Raw genomic sequence first — 16,743 nt, forward strand, 5'->3', positions numbered from 1 at the left:
AATAGTTAATTTTATGACCCTATCTGTCTGTCAGATTTGCCCGTCTGCTCTGTAAGAAAACAAGCTAGCTCTTTCTGCACCAGTTACACCATCAGTGTCACTGCAAAAAGTAGTTGGGTAAGACTCCTAGAAGCAACCTGTGACTCCTTGTTAGTTGAGCTCTGTCACATTGCAATGTGGTCATTCCCCCTTATCTAGGACATCAATTAAAACATTCAGGGTATTGAAGTTGATTTGAAATAACCTTTAATTCATTTCATATCTGCAAATGATGGGGATGCCTTTGCCCAGAGTACAGTATGTTTGTGGAGGAATTAATTTCACTTTGCGACACCTGTCAAGGCAATAATAGTGTAGTTGTTCTGTTTTCTTAGAAATCTTAGAAACCCTACAGTACAGAAAGAGGCCATTCTGCCCATCGAGTCTGCACCGACCACAGTCCCACCCAGGCCCTACCCCCATATCCCTACGTATTTACCAACTAATCCCTCTAACCTACGCATCCCAGGACACTAAGGGCAATTTTAGCATGGCCAATCAACATAACCTGCACATTTTTGGACTGTGGGAGGAAACCGGAGCACCCGGAGGAAACCCACGCAGACACGAGGAGAATGTGCAAACTCCACACAGACAGTGACCCAAGCCGGGAATCGAACCCAGGTCCCTGGAGCTGTGAAGCAGCAGTGCTAACCACTGTGCTACCGTGCCGCCCACTTGAATTGTTGCTCCATGGACGTGCATTCCCTGATTATTCAGTGGAAAGATGCACCGCAGTGTGTGCCTGAGCAAAGGCAGTTCCAAGTCCCAGGCTTTTCGCCCCACACCTGAATTAGCTAATCTCCTTTCGAATGATTGTCACTTGGATGCCTCAGTGAATCTCCATGCCCTGGGAAACCAAGCCAAAATTCCCTCTTCAGATCACCATCCACTGTAGAGCACCTTTTTGGTGATGCTCCTCATGGTGGAATGGTAACCAACCATTGCTTAGCCTGGTGCGTGAAAAATTACCCATTGATTGAGGAGTGCAGTGTGAAGCTATGTAACATTGGCCACTAAGTTACAGACAGTGTAGAGGGAGAGAGATATTTAATCGTTACGTACTAGAGGAAACATTTAATGGACACTGAGCCTTATTTTAAATAAACATGCTTATTAATAGTCTTCAACAGCCAGAGTACTGCCCAGTGTTCAGTGACAGGTGGGACTCACCTTGACTGATGTAGCCACATCTGCTGGACACGCATCTCTGTCACGTTCATGTCCATTTTGAAATCCCCAATTGTGAGTTTCACAATTCCTTTCCGGGTGTCCTGCATATTGTGATATCAGTGCATCATCCCTGAGCATGCAGCCCATCAAAATGGACGTGGCCTGCAGATCTATAATTCAAGATAAAAATGAGAAATATTACTGGAGCAGGAACTATGGATGCACATTTTATTTTTTGTCCTTATCTTTGCTTGCACTTGGCTATTTTGAGATTGATGCTCCTTGCATAGGAATACCTTCTTACTATGTTTTAACGTAAAATCCCTTCTTTGTTCCCAACCCCACCCCCTTATTCACGGTGTACTATGAATATGTCTGCTACTCTTGTGTTCTCTATCTGTTTCAGAACTGCCTTATAATTGTGTAATTGTCGCTCTTTATTGGTTAGTGTGTGCTGCCAAAAAAGGACTAAATTTCTGCTGTTGTTGTTCTCAAATCTTGAATTTCTCTGGCCTTTTCTCACCAAAGTGCATTTTTCGAAATGCAAGCGTTGCTTTGTTGAAATGACCTTGGAACAGTTTATTGGCTTTTGACGGCTGAATCCACTATTTCACAAAATAACAAAAGCCAGTAGACTATCTGCAGGGTCATTGTGCTTCCCAGACAGTCATTCTGTTAACGCTAATCACTGAAATCTACCAACGTAACAGTTAGGCATTGTCCTGCTCAGACCTGCACGCTAACTTTATCCCTATGCATCAATACGTTAAATAAACAGGTAGGGTCAAACTGTGACATGTGATTGGGCCAACTGGTTCAACCAGTAAATGCAATGCCTCCATTTTACTGCAGAAATTATAATAGCTCACCCATCTCTAATATTACCTTTGTTTGGCGAGGTATATTTTAATTCGACTGCTGAACTCCATTGCCCTGTTAATGGCACTTTAAATCTTGGCACTTACAAAAGCCTGGCTGCAGTCTGCTTGTCTGCCTCTCTGGTGATACTATTGGGGATGTAGGGCTTTTCCACTAGTTTTCTCCTACTACTCTCTTTGTTGGTTCGCCGTGGTACGTATGTATTCCACCCTAATGATCAATATGCATAGAATCATAGAATTTCTCCAGTGCAGCAGAAGGCACTCAGTCCATCGAGACTGCACCAACTCTCCGAAAGAGCATTCCCCCACTCCCCCGTCCTACCCCTGCAACTCCACGCATCCACCCCACTACTCCCCCTAACCTACACATTTTGAGACACTAAGGTGCAAGCTCCACACAAACAGTGACCCAAGACCGGAATTGAACGCAGGTCCCAGGTGCTGTGAGGCTGCCGTGCCCAATTTAACTCCACATGTCATAGTTTGACCTTACCTGTTCATCATTGCAAGCTATTTAAAATATTAATGCTGAGAGATGACGCTGGACACCAGTGTCGGTGGGCCTCCACACGAATGTACCTTTCTGGATGAATGATCATGCTGGGCATCTTGGTGATGCTCCTTGCTCCAGGGCAGCTGGAGCATCCCGACTTCAGCTCAGATCAGCTAACTCGGCACAGACCAGCAATGGAGCTTGGCATCTCTCTATGGTTGAGCCACACATTCCTTTAACCAGCTGTAACCACCTGTAGGGCTCAAACTATTCTTATGCACACAGTTGAGAAGTATTTTCTGAAGCCTTTAATCCCCAAATAACCTGTTGTAAATGCACCTCTATTTGCATTCTAGAAATCCACTTTACCAGTTTTATTTCCTGTGCTTGGAGCTTTCAGGCATCTCCTGAATCTGAGCTCTCTTTTCAAACCATGCTCAATGCATTCAGTATCACCCTCCGACCGATCGATGCTAGGTGCCCTGTTTCAAGAAAAACACTCGATACTGACAAAATAAGAAAACTGCAGTTTGCCAACTAAATGACTGAACGGGAAGCAACCTCGGGCTTTTAATTGATATATTCAGGTTAAGACATTTAGAGAGCATGCTTGTACTAAATAGGTTGTGCAGAAATGGTCCAGAGGGATTAAGTTTAAAAAGAAGCTCAGTTGTGTTTGGCTTACTGGCATGCACTAGGCAATTTAGGAGCAGTAAATGTGTGCCTTCAGTCATACTGTTTCTGATGACTGGCTGTTCCATTCTTTGCAGACATGGATGCAGGTAATTGTACTCTGTATAATCGTGGCAGCAGCAATCCTTTCTTCAGGAAGGAAGAGGTTCCAGCACTATACAGTAGAGTTGATTGTTCAGTGTGCCCATCTTTGTTGACACATCTCAGTCTGTTTGTCCATCAGGCTCCTCACGTAGTAAATCCCATGTTTTCTGTCAGAATAACCATTTCAGTGGCAAATAGCATCTGTATTTGTGTCTTTTCTTTTGGAATGTGCAAAATATTTGGCTCTGTTTTCCACATCACAGGAGAAAATAATTCTTGTTCTTTGACTGATTATCTGTATTTTTTGGGCTAATTGACTCACACTGCAACCGCAGTTAAGTTGCCATGGTAACATCATGGCAAGTGGCACCTGGAGTGTACTTAGTAGAGAACCAATACTCTAATTAGCTGTTTGAAGTGATTAGCCTTCACTTTCCATTGAAGGAGTCTGACTCCAGGGAAATCTATTAAGTCAAGGATCTCTCTCTCCCCCATCCCTATCTTCCATTTCCCCCCACCACTCCACCCCCAATTGCAGAAGGCAGATCCACTAAAATATTAGAATGCTATTCTATGAAAGCCAGGTTGTGGGCAGGTTTCTGACCCTGCCATGGTACTGAAATGACTCTCAAAGGCACAGATGATGTCCTTTGTGACTGTTACAAAGGCAAACTAGCCCTCTTCATCCTCTCTACCTGTCTACAGCCTTGGACATAGTTGACCATAGCATCCTGCTCTAATGTTTCAGCACCATTGTCCATCTGGATAGGGCTGCACTAATATGGTCCCATTCTTATCTATCTAATCATACCAGTAAATTGCCAAAATAGATTCTCTTCCCATTCCCTCACAATTACGTCTGGAATTCCCTCCAGGATCCAATCCCCTGCCCCATTTCGCGTCTACATGCTGTCGCTTAGCAATATCATCTGAAATTACGGCATCCGTTTTCAGGTGTACACTGACAACACCCAGACGTACCTCGCCACCACCTCTCTTCCGCTATCTCTAAATTGTCAGACTGTGATGTGAGAAAAACCTTTTTCATTCACCGAGTGGTTGAGGTCTGGATGCACTGTCTGGAAGTGTAGTGGAAACAGCTACAATCGCGACAATTAAGAAGGTTTTAGATGATTATTTGAATAAAAACAATGTATAGGGGTACGAGAAAAGGCAACAGAATGTCACTAAGTCATAATGCTCACTTGGAGAGCCAGTGCGGACACAATGGGTCAAATGGCCTCTTTCTGCGCCGTAACAATTCTGTGATTACCCAACACTCAGTACGGGATGAATAGAAATTTCCTCCTATTAAATATTGGGAAGACGGAAACCATTGTCATCAGGACTCAAACCCTGTCCCTCACCGCTGACCCCACTCCTCACCGCTGACCCCGACCAGATGTTGAACTCAATTGTAGAAGCTCTAAGAATGCCTCAGCTAAAATCATAGAATCCATATAGCGCAGAAGGAGGCCATTTGGCCCATCGAGTCTGCACTGACAATAATCCCACCTGGATCCTATGCCCATAACCCCACATATTAACCCCGCTAATCCCTCTAATTTACGCATCCCAGAACACTAAGGGGCAATTTAGCATGGCCAATGCACCTAACCCCACCCATGCATCTTTGGACTATGGGAGGAAACCGGAGCACCTGGAGGAAACCCACGCAGACACAGGGAGAATGTGCACACTCCACACAGACGGTGACCCAAGCCAGGAATTGAACCCAGGTCCCTGGCGCTATGAGGCAGCAGTGTTAACCACTGTGCCACCGTGCTGATCATCTAACACTCTGTAGATGATCCAGCGCTGTGTTTCAACTATGGAACTGGCATAGTTCCAGAGTTGAACTGGAACTCCATTAGTAAACATAAGTTGAACTCCATTAGTAAACATTGCTCATTTGCTAATGGGGTCATTGCAGAAGTACAAATCTGGGAGGTTCATCAGACCAGCATGGCTGACTGACCATTTGAAAGAAAATTGAGAGTTCAGCAATGCCTGCACCCACATCCTTTACATGGGTATGCTCATCAGGAAAGAATTGAGCTGTTGAATCTTGGAAAAGAAAGGTTGAGGGGGTGACCTAGAGGTCTTTAAAATTATGCAAAGTTTTTTTGGGTACAGAGAGAATGTTTCCTCTTATGCAGAAGAACATAACTAGAGGCTGTCAATATTAGATTGTCACCAAGAAATCTTGATGTGGAGATGCCGGCATTGGACTGGGGTGGACATAGTAAGAAGTCTCACAACACCAGGTTAAAGTCCAACAGGTTTATTTGGCAGCACAAGCTTTAGGAGTCTCAGGCTCCTTCTTCAGGTGAATGAGGAGTTGTGTTCACAAACAGGGCATATACAGACACAAACTCAATTTACAAGATAATGGTTGGAATGCAAGTCTTTACAGGTAATCAAGACTTAAAGGTACAGACAATATGAGTGGAGAGAGGGCCAAGCACAGGTTAAAGAGGTGTGTATTGTTTCCAGCCAGGACAGTTAGTGAGATTTTGCAAGCCCAGGCAAATCGTGGGGGTTACAGATAGTGTGGCATGAACCCAAGATCCCGGTTGAGGCCGCCCTCATGTGTGCGGAACGTAGCTATCAGTTTCTGCTCAGCGATTCTGCGTTGTCGTGTGTCGTGAAGGCCGCCTTGGAAAACGCTTACCCAAAGATCAGAGGCTGAATGCCCGTGACTGCTGAAGTGTTCCCCGACTGGAAGGGAACACTCCTGCCTGGTGATTGTCGAGCAATGTTCATTCATCCATTGTCATAGCGTCTGCATGGTCTCCATGGCTCGGGACATCCTTTCCTGCAGCGTAACAGGTAGACAATGTTGGCCAAGTCGCAAGAGTATGTACCATGTACCTGGTGGATAGTGTTCTCACATGAGATGATGGCATCCATGTCGATGATCCGTTACGTCTTGCAGAGGTTGCTGTGGCAGGGTTGTGTGGTGTCGTAGTCACTGTTCTCCCGAAGGCTGGGTAGTTTGCTGTGGACAATGGTCTGTTTGAGGTTGTGCGGTTGTTTGAAGGCAAGAAGTGGGGGTGTGGGGATGGCCTTTGGCGAGATGTTTGTCTTCATCAATGACATGTTGAAGGCTCCAGAGAAGATGTTGTAGCTTCTCCGCTCCGGGGAAGTACTGGACAACGAAGGGTACTCTGTCCGCCGTGTCCTGTGTTTGTCTTCTGAGGAGGTCGGTGCGGATTTTCACTGTGGCGCGTCGGAACTGTCGATCGATGAGTCGAGCGCCATATCCTGTTCTTATGAGGGCATCTTTCAGCGTCTGTAGGTGTCTGTTGCGATCTCCCTCATCTGAGCAGATCCTGTGTATATGGAGGGCTTGTCCGTAGGGGATGACTTCTTTAACGTGTTTAGGGTGGAAGCTGGAGAAGTGAAGCATCGTGAGGTTATCCGTGGGCTGGCGGTACAGTGAAGTGCTGAGGTGACCGGCAGACAGAGTACTCTTCGTCGTCCAGTACTTCCCCGGAGCGGAGAGGCTACACCATCTTCTCCGGAGCCTTCAACATGTTATCGATGAAGACGAACATCTCGCCAAGGCCACCCCCACACCCCCACTTCTTGCCTTCAAACAACCGCACAACCTCAAACAGACATTGTTGGCAAAAAACTACCCAGCCTTCAGGAGAACAGTGACCACGACACCACACAACCCTGCCACAGCATCCTCTGCAAGACGTGCCGGATCATTGACACGGATGCCATCATCTCACGTGAGAACACCATCCACCAGGTACACAGTACGTACTCTTGTGACTCGGCCAACGTTGTCTACCTGATACGCTGCAGGAAAGGATGTCCCGAGGCATGATACATTGGGGAGACCATGCATACACTACGGCAACAGATGAATGAACACCACCCGATAATCACCAGGCAGGAATGTTCCCTTCCAGTCGGGGAACACTTCAACAGTCACGGGCATTCAGCCTCTGATCTTAGGGTAAGCGTTCTCCAAGGCGGCCTTCACGACACACAACAACACAGAATCGCTGAGCAGAAACTGATAGCCAAGTTCCGCACACATGAGGGCAGCCTCAACTGGGATCTTGGGTTCATGTCACACGATCTGTAACCCCCACGACTTGCCTGGACTTGCAAAATCTCACTAACTGTCCTGTCTGGAGACAATACACATCTCTTTAACCTGTTCTTGGCCCTTTCTCCACTTGCATTGTCTGTACTTTTAAGACTTGATTACCTGTAAAGACTCGCATTCCAACCATTATCTTGTAAACTGAGTTTGTGTCTGTATATGTCCTGTTTGTGAACGCAACTCCTCACCTGAGCCTGAGACTCCTAAAGCTTGTGCTGCCAAATAAACCTGTTGGAATTTAACCTGATGTTGTGAGACTTTTTACCAAGAAATCTAACAGGGAATTCTCACCACCCAGAGAGTGGTGAGAATGCGGAACTCGCAACCACAGGGAATTGTTCAGGTTGAACTGAATAGTGTGGATGAACTTAAGGGAAAGCTAGACAAATATATGGAGGAGAAGATTACAGTGATCAATTTAGATCAGAAAAGATCTAAAGGAAGGAGGCTTGAAATGAGCTTAAATACTGGCGTGGACTAGTTGGGCCGAATGGCCTGTTTCTTTGGAGTATATCCAATGTAATCCAGTCCCAGGCAGCATGCCAACCTAAGTTTGAGATGAGCCTCCAGTGTAATTTAAAAACTGTGCCCTCAAGTATAGAAAGAGAGTCAAGTTAGGCGTCGGTAAACCTTGATTCTATATCTGTTCTGACCTGTTAAATACTTGTGAAGAATGAATTGCCCCTGGGCAATCAGCATAGTCATTTGTGATCACCAGAGAGAGTGGTGTGGTTGTTCTCCTTTGAAGATGCTTTTATGCATGTTGCCATGTTTGACAGCACGTATGGCATCAACCCAAATGAATTGACCCAGAAATGCTTCCTGATGTCACTGCAGTTAATTATTGCAGCTTGCTGAGCAGTAATTTTTCTTGCAGGTTGGTTACCAGGTGCTTCTGTATAAAGCAGGACAGTGCTGTCTTGTCTGTGCGTTAAATGTAGTCAACAGCATCTAGTTAACCCATTTTACATCATCATAAATTCATGCAGCGCAGAAGGGCGACAGTTTGGCCCATTGAGTCTATAACGAGAGGACACAATACAGGATAGTAACTAATAAATCAGGTGAAACTTATTTTCCCCCAAGAGTGGTCAGAATGTGGAATGTATGGGTGGTTGTGACAAATGGTGTAGATGCATTTGAGGAGAGGCCAAGTAAACATGAGGGACAAAGGACTAGAAAGAATTTATATTGCATGGAGTTGACAGTGCAGGGCCAGTCCATTCGCCCAGGTGGGTGTGTGCCATCCTCCCATTCATAGAATCCATACAATGCACAAGGAGGCCATTTGGCCCATCAAGTCTGCACTGACTCTTCGAAAGTGCATCTTACTCCAGCCCAACTACACATCTTTGGACATTAAGGGGCCATTTGTCATGTCCAATCCATCTAATCTGCACATTTTTGGAGTGTGGGAGAAAACCGGAGCACCCAGAGGAAATCCACATAGTCACCCAAGGCCGGAATTGAACCTGGGTCCCTGACACTGTGAGGCAGCAGTGCTAACCACTGTGCCACCATGCTGCTTATTCCTTTGATGTCGCTAAAAGAGAAACTGCTCTGTGTTGAGTTGGAGATTTCACAGTTTAACATTGCTATTTTTTGCAATAGTCAATAATTTACTAACAGAATAATCAGTAGTGAGCTTGGCTTTCTGAAATCATTGGCAACGTGTTAACTTGATTAGAACGAATTCACTTACAAAGAGTTGAAATTGGGCCCCATTGAACCATAAGATTTAATTGCAGCCAAGACAGGAGTTTGAAAAAGGCATCAGGTGAATGCCTTTGTAATACAAATGAACTGTGAATTGTCCAACATTGTCCCTTCAAACTATTCTCATCCTGAAATTTGAAGTCAGCTGTTAGACAGTGTTAGTTATTAGCCCCTGACTGGTGATTTATCAGTCTTGTAGTGGATTGAATCTCAAGTTTAAAATTAATGACGATTTTATTGACTAGTTTAACATGTTTACTAATTTATTATCTCCCGTGAGTACAATTTGGGTTAACAGTTGCTCACAGAAGAGGAATGTTCATACACCCTTACAAAATGCTTCTTATACTGTGTCAGTGATTGGAGCTGAGGCTTGTGAAAGGCAAACTTTACCCTTTTCAGTGCATATTTGATGGAAGCATGTGTATTAAACCTTGCATTTATTTTACTATAGATTTATGCCCCCCCCCCATCCCGTCCATACAAGAGTGAGAGTTACAGAATCTCTTTGTAAATTTTATTTCTCAACATTAACTTTTCACTTTCTCCTCATTTCTAACCCTGAGGTACCCTGGGTATCTCATACAAGTTGATGTTGAACAGTGAGCATCAGAAAGCCTGTGCGGTGACCATTTACCTGGGAGAACCTGATCAATCTCTTACCTGTAGCACTAGACAGCCCTGCTACTTGTATCTGACCTGTGTTGTATTCAATCAGTGAGCCATCAACAAAGCTTCCACTTTTAAAATGGGTTAGACAAAATAAACTGTAGGGTCAGTCAGTCAGTAGATATAGCATGCCTGAAACACACTGCATCTGTTCAAATATTCACTTAGTATTTGAAGCACAGAAAGAGACTGTTCAGCTCAACTAGTCTTTGCAAGTGTTATGCTCCACACAAACCTCCTCCCACTCTACTTCATCTCACCCTATCCAATTATCCTTGAATTCCTTGCACCTTCATACTTAGCTTTTCCTTAAAGATATCTATATCATTCACCTTAATGACTCCCTGTGTAAGCTCATTCCATATTTACATCACTTTTTTGAATAAAGAAGTTTCCCCTAAATTTTAAACTGGATTTTTTAGTGATTATCTTACATTTATGGCCCTCGGTTCTGGATCTCCCGCCTACAAGTGGAAACATCTTTGTGTTTAAGTTCAGAATGCTGGATTGTCCTTTCCCTGGGCCAGTAGGAGGGCCTGACGACCCCTCTGGTAGAGGAAGTGCCTCGTGCTGATGAAAGAGGAAGGAAGTTTTAGTGCAGTAGGCATGTGCCTGAGTATAGTATTAGCATTCACACATTTTTAAAGTTAACAAAAAATCTAGATTAGCGACTCAAACTAATTTTGAGCTTTCTAAGCAGAAAGTGATGAGCAGTCGATGGGCTTTATTAAACACTGGTGGCTACCACGTTGTGTTTTAACCTTGACATCTCAATAGAAGTAGCATTTATTGAACTCGTAGGTTAAATTGGGTAGTTAATTATATCAAATAGACCTATAGGCTATAAAGATTGTCTGATACCTTTAGGAGTGCAAGTGGAGTGAGATAATAAGAACAGGTAGCAATTAGCTTGTTAAATATAGGCAGTATATCTCAATATCTCAATTAAAATTATCCCACAACTAGATTAACGGAGAAAATGCCGCCTTGCTTCATCAAAAGGTATATATGGATTTAATTTTGACTATTAAACAGATATCAGGCTGTTATTTGTGGTTGTCAGGCATTATCAAACTCAATACTTCCAACAGGATCATTCGTAGCAGCCCAATTCATTTGTGGCATTGACTTATTGAGCCAGAGCATGGCATCTCATGACATGCCCTGTTAGATTTTTTCCCCAAGCTCTTCAGATTGAAAATATCCTGTTATCTAAATGCTGGAAGTGCATGCTGATAATTCGGACATGGTCTTATTCCAGACTTATTGATTCAAATTTCCCCTGCTTGCCAAATGAGATTTGAACTCCGGAGCATTAGATCAGGCCTCTGGATTTCTAGTCCAGTCGCATTACCGCCAGGCTACCTTCCCCTGTTTTAACCGTAATGACTATGAACGTTGTTAACACAATGTTAGTTTTCCAGCAAGATTGGTCAGTGTGTGGTGAGTGAATTAAAAGATGTTAACAAAATTACATTGCGTAAACATTATCAATACCAATGAGCAGTGTTAGCGTTCTTCTACATCATCACTGCTGAGGCGCACTCACATTTATTCAATTAACACTCGAGTTAAAGTCATGATTTACACATTTGCTGACATCTGGACTCGTTCGTTTTTGCTGTTCTGGAATGAGGTACTGGGACAGAAAGAACCTGACGGTACTTTCGAAGAGCACAAAAATATTTAAAACTTCCTCAAACTACCAGAGTAAACCATGCTATGACCAAAGTATAGGACGTGTCCCATTTGGCACCCAGTATTCACTGACTCATGCCTCCCTATCTCTGTCATCTCCTACAACTCACCAAGTGAGGTGGTTGAGGCAGATACGTTAGCGACATTTAAGACTTATCTGGATATACACATGAACAAATGGGGAATGGAGGGATATATAAGCGGTTGGCCTAGACAGGGCAACATGATCAGCGCAGATTTGGAGGGCGGAAGGACCTGTTCCTGTGCTGTACTATTCTTTTGTTCTATCTGCTCAACCACTTCTGGCCTCTCTTGAATGCCTCATTTCCTGCTTCCCTCCATTGGTGGCTGTCCCTTCAGCTGTACAGGTGTGAAGCTCTGTAATCCTCTCCTTAAACCCCTCTGTCTCACCAGCTTCCTGTCCCTTATTAAGATGCTTCTCAAAAGCTACTTCTTTGGCTGAGCTTTTGATCATCTGTCTTAATATCGCCTCCTATGGCTCAGCATCACTTTCTGTTTGCTAACACTTCTATAAAGTACCTTGGAACATTTTACAATGTTAAAGACATGATATAAATGCAATTTGTTGTTGAGATACTGATACAGAAATGAACATTAGTAAATTCTTTGAACTTTTGCTCAATGGATTCCCTGAATAAGTGAATTGTCGGATACTCAGTTAACGAGCTGAGTGTCCCATAATCCTTAAAATGAGACATGGTTTGAATGGTCCAATTGTTCAACAACTTTGGTTTGTGATCGTGTTAGCTGATGTTAATTCAGTTCCCTGGTGCTGGTGGCCTGAGCTAACCAAATACCCCGAACAATATCAGCAATTATTGTTTAATCGAAATAGTGCAGAAGTAAACAGAATATTTCCAGCATTTTCTCTTTCTATTGAAGAATATTAACTGGGGTGTGGGAACCAGTAGATAATATTAGAGTGGAATATCAAGGGACACAGAATACTTGGAAAGATAGATAGCACAAGAGTAGGAAATAATAAATTAATAGATGGAATCATAGAAAAAGGAGCATTTGGCCCTTCAAGCCTGTCTCTCCCCCCCCCCCCTATCTTTGATTCCCTTCACCCCAAGAGCTATATTTAACTCCTTCTTGAAAACATAGTGTTTTGGCTTCAACAGCTTTCTATGGTATTAAATACCACAGGCTCAACTCTCTCTGGGTGAAGAAATTTCTCCTCATTTTAGTCTTAAAAGGTTTATCCCTTAAACTTAAACTATGACTCTGGTTCCAGACACCCCCTCCATCGGGAACATCCTTCTTGCATCTACTCTGTCTAGTCCTGTCAAAATGTTATAGGTTTCGATCATTCTTCTGAAGTCCAGTAAATATTATCCTAGCAGACTCAGTCTGTCCTCATATGTCATGATGTGGAGATGCCCCCGGAGTTGGACTGGGGTAAACACAGTAAGAAGTCTCACAACACCAGGTTAAAGTCCAACAGATTTATTTGGTAGCAAAAGCCACTAGCTTTCGGAGTGCTCGCTGCTCCTTCATCAGGTGAGTGGGAGTTCTGTTCACAAACAGGGCACATAAAGACACAAACTCAATTTACAACATAATGGTTGGAATGCGAGTCTTTACAGGTAATCAAGTCTTAAAGGTACAGACAATGTGAGTGGGGAGAGCGTTAAGCACAGGTTAAAGTAATGTGTATTGTCTCCAGACAGGACAGTTAGTGAGATTTTGCAAGCCCAGGCAAGTAGTGGGGGTTGCAGGTAGTGTGACATGAACCCAAGATCCCGGTTGAGGCCATCCTCGTGTGCGGAACTTGGCTATCAGTCTCTGCTCAGCGACTCTGCGCTGTCGTGTGTCGTGAAGGCTGCCTTGGAGAACGCTTACCCGAAGATCAGAGGCCGAATGCCCGTGACCGCTGACGTATTCCCCAACAGGAAGAGAACACTCTTGCCTGGTGATTGTCGAGCGGTGTTCATTCATCCATTGTCGTCGCGTCTGCGTGGTCTCCTAAATGTACCATCCGTGTTGATGGTCCGGCACGTCTTGCAGAGGTTGCTGTGGCAGGGTTGTGTGGTGCCGTGGTCACTGTTCTCCTGAAGGCTGGGTAGTTTGTTGTGGACAATGGTCTGTTTGAGGTTGTGCAGTTGTTTGAAGACAAGAAGTGGGGGTGTGGGGATGGCCTTGGCGAGATGTTCGTCTTCATCAATGACATGCAAACTACCCAGCCTTCAGGAGAACAGTGACCACAACACCACACAACCCTGCCACAGCAACCTCTGCAAGACGTGCCGGATCATCAACACGGATGCCATCATCTCACGTGAGAACACCATCCACCAGGTACACGGTACGTACTCTTGTGACTCGGCCAACGTTGTCTACCTGATACGCTGCAGGAAAGGATGTCCCGAGGCATGATACATTGGGGAGACCATGCAGACGCTACGACAACGGATGAATGAACACCGCTCGACAATCACCAGGCAAGAGTGTTCTCTTCCTGTTGGGGAACACTTCAGCGGTCACGGGCATTTGGCCTCTGATCTTCGGGTAAGCGTTCTCCAAGGCAGCCTTCACGACACACGACAAAGCAGAGTCACTGAGCAGAGATTGATAGCCAAGTTCCGCACACATGAGGACGGCCTCAACCGGGATCTTGGGTTCATGTCACACTACCTATAACCCCCACGACTTGCCTGGGCTCGCAAAATCTCACTAACTGTCTTGTCTGGAGACAATACACATCTCTTTAACCTGTGCTTAACGCTCTCTCCACTCACATTGTCTGTACCTTTAAGACTTGATTACCTGTAAAGACTCGCATTCCAACCATTATGTTGTAAATTGAGTTTGTGTCTTTATGTGCCCTGTTTGTGAACAGAACTCCCACTCATCTGCTGAAGGAGCAGCGAGCACTCCGAAGGCTTTTGCTACCAAATATACCTGTTGGACTTTAACCTGGTGTTGTGAGATTTCTTACTCATATGTCATCCCAAGAATGTCTGGTAAACTTTCGCTGCACTCCCTCTATAGCAAGAACATCCTTCCTCGGATAAGACGACCAAAACTGCACACACTATTCCAGGTGTGGTCTCAAGGCCTTGTGCAGCAAGAAATCCTTGTTCCTGTACTCGAATCCTCTCGCTATGAAGGCCAACATACCATTTGCTTTCTTCACTGCCCGCTGCACAAGCATGCTTACCTTCAGCAATTGGAGTACAAGGACACCCAGGTTTCATTGCACGTTCCCCTCTCTTAATTTATAGCCATTCAGATAATCTACCTTCCTGTTTTTGCTACCAAAGTGGATAACCTCACAGCATCAGCACAGAACTGTGTGCAATTCTGGTTACCCTATTATAGAAAGGATATTATTAAACTAGAAAGAGTGCAGAAAGGATTACTAGGATGCCACCGGGACTTGATGGATTGAGTTATAAGGAGAGGCTGGATAGACTGGGACTTTTTTCTCTGGAGTGTCGGAGGCTGAGTGGTGATCTTATAGAGGTCTACAAAATAATGAGGGGCACAGATCAGCTAGATAGTCAATATCTTTTCCCAAAGGTAGGGGAGTCTAAACCTAGAGGGCATTAGATTTAAGGTGAGAGGGGAGAGATACTAAAGTGTCCAGAGGGGCAATTTTTTCACACAGAGGGTGGTGAGTATCTGGAACAAGCTGCCAGAGGTAGTAGTAGAGGCGGGTACAATTTTGTCTTTTAAAAAGCATTTAGATAGTTACATGGGTACGATGGGTATAGAGGGATATGGGCCAAATGCGGGCAATTGGATTAGCTTAGGGTTTTTTTTTAAAAAAGGGCGGCATGGACAAGTTGGGCTGAAGGGCAAGTTCCATGCTGTAAACCTCTATGACTCTATCTTCCATGCAATTGCCTACTCACTCAGCTTGTCCAAATCAGAGTAAAGGAGATAGGGATATCGTCTTAATCAGGTTTACATTCATACATGTGAATGTCCAGAGTGTGGTAAATAAGACTGATGAGTTACAGGTACAGATTGAAATGTGGAAATATGATGTTGTGGCTATAACAGAGACCTGGCTCAAAAAAGAGCAGGACTGGGTGTTAAATATCCCTGGATGCAAGGTGTTCAGGAAAGATAGGAAAGGAAGAAAAGGGGAGATGGGTGGCAGTATTGATATTAAGGAGAGCATTGCACAGCTGGACAGAGAGCATCATGGAGAGGGACCTAGGATAGAATCTACTTAGCTTGAGCTAAGGAACAAAGAAAGTGTAATCAAATTGCTCAGTGTAGTGTGTAGGCCACCAACTGGTGGGGAGGATGTAGAGGAACAAATTTGGAAAAAATTACACAAGAGCTTCAAATATTATTGAATACTGGCAATGGGGGACTTTAATTATCCAAATACAGACTGGGAACAGTAGGAGTGTAAAAGGCAGAGAGATGCAAGAGTTCCGAGAGTGTGTTCAGAAAAACTTTATTTGGTATGTTTCCAGTCCAATAAGGAAGAAGGCACTGCTGAGACCTGGTTCTTGGGAATGAGTTGGTCCAGGAAGATCAAGTATAAGTAGGAGAATGCTGAGATTCTAGGTTTAGGCTGATTATAGAAAAGGACAAAGAACAATCTAGAGTAACATTGTTAACTGAGGATAGTCAGTAGTCTCACAACACCAGGTTAAAGTCCAATAGGTTTATTTGGAGCACAAGCTTTCAGAGCGCTGCTCCTTCATCAGGTCAGTGCAGGGTTTGTTTCACAAACAGGGCATACATAGACACAAACTCAATTACAAGATAATGGTTGGAATGCGAGTCTTAACAGGTAATCAAGTCTTTACAAGTATAGACAATGCGAGTGGAGAGAGGGTTAAGCACAGTTTAAAGAGATGTGAATTGTCTCAAGCCAGGACAGTTAGTGAGATTTTGCAAGCCCAGGCAAGTTGTGGGGGTTACAGATAGTGTGACATGAACCCAAGATCCCGGTTGAGGCCGTCCTCATGTGTGTGGAACTTGGCTAACAGTTTCTGCTCAGCGACTCTGCGCTGTCGTGTGTCATGAAGGCCACCTTGGAGAACGCTTACCCGAAGATCAGAGGCTGAATGCCCTTGATTGCTGAAGTGTTGCCCGACAGGAAGAGAACACTCCTACCTGGTGGTTATCGGACGGTGTCCATTCGTCCATTGTCGTAGTGTCTGCATGGTCTCGCCAATGTA

General features: G+C 44.4%; 1 protein-coding gene across 6 annotated transcripts in view; it reads left to right on the forward strand.

Moving 5' to 3' along the window:
• Positions 1-16,743, forward strand: part of agap1 (ArfGAP with GTPase domain, ankyrin repeat and PH domain 1) — a 698,786-nt gene that overhangs the window by 349,644 nt on the left and 332,399 nt on the right. The gene's annotated exons all lie outside the window — the stretch shown is intronic.

This window comes from Mustelus asterias, chromosome 14, assembly GCF_964213995.1.
Source record: "Mustelus asterias chromosome 14, sMusAst1.hap1.1, whole genome shotgun sequence".
NCBI classification, from domain to species: Eukaryota; Metazoa; Chordata; class Chondrichthyes; order Carcharhiniformes; family Triakidae; genus Mustelus; species Mustelus asterias.